The 5,831-nt window shown below is 39.3% G+C and overlaps 1 pseudogene; it reads left to right on the top strand.

The window, feature by feature from the left end:
• The first annotated feature begins 2,452 nt into the window (after positions 1 to 2,452).
• LOC124973516 (transportin-1-like) lies at positions 2,453 to 4,887 on the top strand (annotated as a pseudogene).
• Positions 4,888 to 5,831: the final 944 nt, after the last annotated feature.

Consider the following 5,831-nt stretch of genomic DNA (forward strand, 5'->3'; position numbering starts at 1 on the left):
AAGATGTGTTTCATTATTGTCTTCATTTCACTCATTCAAGTTCACTAATTATATAAATCTCTTTGAATCTGGGCTTTATATGTTCTACTGCTTACCTTAACATCATCTTAAGAAGACCCAGTTATATAAATTTTCAAGATAAAAATTTTGTGAATTACACTACCATTTCTAGTCTTCCTTCATAAAATGAAAATAGGTTCAACTGTAGAAAAAGGTAAAGCAGTGACATATTTAAATTTAAACCATAAGTGAGCAAATATGCAAAGCTTTGAAAACAATTTAATGCATTTTAGAAATAATACATTTTCTCACAGTCACAAGTAAAGTTACTAAATATCATTCTGATAAAAAGGTGTTTTTTTCTCTGTGTTCCTCTGCTTTTGAGAATGTAGAGATGTATAAATTAAACTGGAAACTCTTGGCAGAGGAGTCAGGCTGTTTCTCTAGGACTCAGCACTTTGTCCAACTGCCACTGAGTAGGACTACAGTGTGTGGTGGACATGACTCTGAGCATGCTCAGGAATATTCTCAGAGCACACGGGTTGCTGTTGGCTGCCAGGATCAGTATAACTCCAAACTGTGCTCTAGAAAACCCTGTTTTTATATTGCTCTCTGTAGCTCAGAGGCTCAAAGCATCACTCCATGGAAGCAGCCCACTGGATAACTGGATTTGCTCCAGCCCTGACCACAGGGTTCCCACCTCCACAGAGGACATCTGCTTAGGAGGCCAGGCACCCACCTCACATGCCCCACCCTGAACAGTGTACTGTGCATGAGCATGGTGAATATTGTGTGGATCAGGAGTCTGCAATTGTCTCAGACCTGGCTGATGTTGCTGAGTTCTCTGGGGTCCTGAGGGGTTGGCATAAACAACAATTCCAATAGTCATTTGCAGACCAAGGCTAGGATCAGTCAGGAATCCTCTGCAGGTTATAGGGATCCTCTCCCTCAAAGGCCTGCAGGGCGATCAGCCCTGTGACCCTTTGGCTCCTCCATGGCTCCAAGAAGCCTATTCCCATCCTCCATTATTCAAAGCTATTTTTCTGTAATTACTTAATCATTCCTTCTCAGAAATACAATAAACATTGAAGAATCATTTTTATCTTTTCTCCCTCCCTGTGGGAACACTGTTGCTGGACCTAAAGAGGTTTTCACCCATACAACCCTTTCTCCATGAATATTATCTCCAGACAACTGACTTAATTTTGTTTTCACAATGCTTTTTCTATTCTTGTATTTTGGCCCAAAGAGATTGGGGAATGTTATAGTAGAAATGTGATTAAAAGAAAAAACACAAACCTCATAAAACCTAGACAGATTAAGAGTCCATGTGAGATTGGTCTAGTTTTAAGAAGCTACATAGTTCTGATGACAAGCACAGTGTCCTCCTCACCATGAGTCAGGAGAAATATCCTTAATGGCATGGAGGCTGCCCACCTTGGCCAAGGTTCTGCTGAAGAACATGAGGGAGACAGCAGGAGGATGCTCATTGGTCACTGTGTGACTTCCTTCAGCGTGCTTCCCTCTTGGTTCATCATGATCAGTGTTTCTCCAATATGCTAGGCTCTGGGCCCCAGGAAGTTTGGTCTGTACACATAAAAGTGCCATAGGTTAAAATATACTTTTGTTACTTTGAATTTTCAGGAATGCAGGATCACTCTCAAGCTATCCAACTGGGACCAACTCGATTACCGACACTGTTCCTGAACATTTTCCTTCTTTTCATTGGCCATAAGACTTTAAGTCAGATAAACTTGTAGACACAATAACTAACATTGTCTCCTTTGCCTGAAATCCTTTACACTGTACACTTTTACCAGACTGTGAAACCCCCAGGTTCATCTGGTGACACATCAGATTTCTGGTGATGCTGCTCCCTGAGTCCTCCAATCTATCACACTTCCTGACCTAAAGTCCAAGATGTGCATCTCTCTTGGTGACTGTCAAGAGAACATATTGGTTCTTTCTCTCTTTGGATAGATTGACAGCAAATTTTTCATTATAACAGGCATAGAGTAGGGGATGACCAGCTAAAGATAGTTTGGAAAATGCCAGAAAAAGAAAAGAAGACTGCAGAACAATATCCCTTATAAGAACATAGGAAACCTTTTCAACAAAATCTGCCTAAACAAAGTACATCTACCATGAGTACATCAACACGATTATAAAATATTTTCATATGAAATCCTTCCCAGCATACCATGGAGCCTCAAAAGACAACCACCAGTGAATTCCCCATTATTTTAACAGTGTGAAGGTCAAAACACCCATCAATGGACATGTGGATTTTTAAAATGCTGGTATCCCATTCATCTCTTAAGGTAATGATAAAAGTGATAAATGCTACAATGTGCACTAGTTTCAAAAACATTAGGATGAGCCTAGTCATAAAAAAGAGCACATATTGAATAATTCTAGGCATACAAAGTAATCAGGGCATATAAATTCAAACATGGTCTGGTCGGGTTCTGACTCTCAGGGGTCATTTTGGCAGCAGCAGACTTTGGCATCTGAGCTACTACTGAGTGTGGTTCCTTGGGGCTCCATCCTAGGAGACTTCCTTTGGGGCACCACAGGCAGCACACCAAGAGAGTTTATGAGTGAAAAACATGATGAGCAAGGGCTTCAGAAAATCCTGCCACTACTAAAGAAGTCCCAGGCCCCAGACACCACCCTCCAGAGGTGCAATAATGATCATTTTATGCATGTTCTGTCAAGCCCAAAGAATTTAATTCTTTTTTTTTTAAATTGCATACTTTCATTGTCAATAAGCAGCAAATTATTTAATATGGAATTCAGTTACACAAGGAAGTTTCCTTAAATAGAATTTGTTCTAGAAACCGTAAGGTCAATATCAATATCCAGATTTTAACAACTTCCTGATTTTTTACATACAAAATTAAAATTGGAATATAAATCCACAAGATAATTGAGTGACTTCTTTTTGATGAATAATGTAAGTGTATTTTCCAAACCTCCCAAATGTGTGACAGGCTTTATTAAAAGTGAATGCTTAAATAATACTGGTGACTCCTCACCTTTATCAGAGCTACACTGATATTGACTACAGTCATCACCTCCAAGAGAAAATTTCAGAACTGGTCTGGCCGGTTACCAGAACTTTATAGTCTATTGATTCTGAAATCACAACATCTGTAATCGCACATTTGGGACCCTTCAGAAGACATGTGAAGGTTCTGCTGATATTTTAGATAGTGAAGTTTCAGAACACACTGTCAATGTCATGATTCCTGAATGTTTACAGTTCTTCAAGCACAGTAGCCCCAATATAAGGTTTCATGCACTTGCATGTATCTCTCAGTTTATCATTAGTAGGATTCAAGCTCTGCTATTGCACATGGATTCTTTTATTGAAAATCCCTTTGAATTGTCTGGTGATTAGTATCCAAAGGTACAAATCATGTGTGCTGGGCTCTTGTGATTTGGCTTGAAGTTTGAATGGATTGCCTTTTTCGTCATGTGAAAAATGAGGCATCTTGATTTTTGGAGCAATTGCTGAAGGTTCCATGCAGGGCATGATTCCATAACTGTCTGAGCTTACTCCTCATCTTACTCAGTTCCTCTATGGTGAAAAGTCCCTTGTGCATGCTGGACACTTAGCCACTGTGCACACTGTGTAGTCATCCAGTCACCAGACACATACATGGAGCCATTAATGACAGAGTTAATAAAGCATGTGCTGCACAGGAACAGAAAGTAGGAGGCCTGCAGTGCCTTTGATACCCTTAAAGATGAGATTTGTACAGAACTTGCTCCTTATCTTGTTTACATGCTTGATACGTGGGTCTTCAAATTTAGAAAATACCATCTTAAGTAACTACTTGTTGTTTATGATGCCATAGAAATGTGAGCAGATTCAGTAGAATATGATTTAAACCAACAGATCATATTCAGAAGCTAATTCCTCCACTGATCCAGAAATGGAATATTTGAGAGGATGAAAATAGAGATCTCTTTCCTTTACTTGAGTGCATATCATCAGTTGTCATGGCCCTGCAGTCTTGCTTCCTTCCATACTGTGAACCTATGACCATTGAGTGAACCAAGTACAGAAGACACTTGCACAAGCCCTGCTGAACAATGCTCAACTAGTTCAATATGAGGCTCCAGGAAAAGATTTTATGAGAGTGCCTATTTACTCTGTGGCATGGCTGAAGGACTTGGAGGTAACATCGAACAGCTGGTAGCCCAAAACAATTTCCTAACACTAATACACCAGTGCATGGTGGTGAAAATGAAACGAGTTTGTCAGAGTTCCTTTTCCCTATTAGGTGACCTGACTGAAACTTGCTTTAAGCTTGTTAAAATTTGTATAGTCTATTTCATGCTGATATTGGGAACCAACCAAAATTCGAAGTTCATTTCAGGCTGCAACAATGCACATGGGCAACTGGAGGAATCTCCATTCAAATGGGTATAAATATGCAGCTTTACTTTCCTATTGTTGCGCCAGCTTGTAGAAATCACTAACATCCCAACACACTAAAGATCTTGTTACAGAATACAGCAATAACAAGTGGTTGTATTGGTTATGTGGGCTCAAAGGTGACCCCCATTCTACAGCAGTTCATAAGTCCCTGGTGTAGCTCTCTGAGAAACATAGGAGACAATAAAGAAAAGGACTCAGCATTCCATGGGATTTGTACCATGACTAGTTTGATTTCTAGTGGTGTAATCCAGAATTTTATACTTTTTTATGATGCTGTTTCATCATGGATTGACCCTAACGATGATCTCAGAGACATGCTCTGTAAGATCCTTCGTGGATCTAAAAATCAGGTTGAGGGTAAACATTGGAGACATTTCTCAGACCATTTTCTCTTCCCTTCAAGAGTGTCCTGCAGTTTTTCATGGTGTTTAATCTAGTATGCTTAAACTGCAGTCCTCAAGAGACTGTGAGGGAGCTCCTGCACCCAGGGAATGTGGTACCCTTTATTGGGGGAAGCACATACCAGTAAGGAATTCAGTATATTCCCAACTGTAGTGGGAGGGCCTGAAGGGAGGTGTAACATCATGTATTAAGCCGATGTTGTGAAATATTTTAACATCTGAAAACTTTGTGGGTAGAAATCTGTCTTCAATTAAACTCTGCACTAAATGTGAAGAAGCAAAAAATCTATCAGTCTATTCACAAAACACTGCATTCTAAATATTATGGGGAATTGTACCAAAACAAGAACCACATAAATGATGCATGGGGATAAGAAAGAGAGAAAATTCTGTAATGCACAATAAAGGAAACCTAAGAATGGAGGCTACAAACACTAAAAATCTTTATTTTTAAATGGAACGGGTTTTATATAAATATGCCCACATTAGGGTACCTTGTTTTGTATGCTGTTGAAGAACTACACAAACAAACTAATAGAGTTAAAAATAAGCTGACCTTCCCACTGTAGAAACAGGATCTTGGAAATAACATTTTAAGCCCCTACCAAATATTCAAAATAAAACAAATAAAATTTAAGCAATGAAGGCCCTCTGAAATGCCAAAAAAGTCACTCCATTTACCTTTGTGAAATGGGGAGGGAGGAAGGAACAAATGGGGTTGGGCATATCAAATCTGAAGTTGAAACCTTGATTTTACATTAAAATATTCATGTAGTGCAAATAATTCGATGGCCGTACTTCAATAGATTTAACTCCAAGGGAAACACATTATTTAAAGTGCAGTGTTAATGTTCAGGCATGCATTCTGGCTCATAGTGATTGAAGGTAAATCAGTGGGAAGCTAGCATACTTGCATCACGTATAGTGACACTGGTGTTTGTTGACCTATGTGGCACCAGATCATGTTGCATTTAACAGTT

Source organism: Sciurus carolinensis, assembly GCF_902686445.1.
Source record: "Sciurus carolinensis chromosome 19 unlocalized genomic scaffold, mSciCar1.2 SUPER_34, whole genome shotgun sequence".
Taxonomy (NCBI): domain Eukaryota; kingdom Metazoa; phylum Chordata; class Mammalia; order Rodentia; family Sciuridae; genus Sciurus; species Sciurus carolinensis.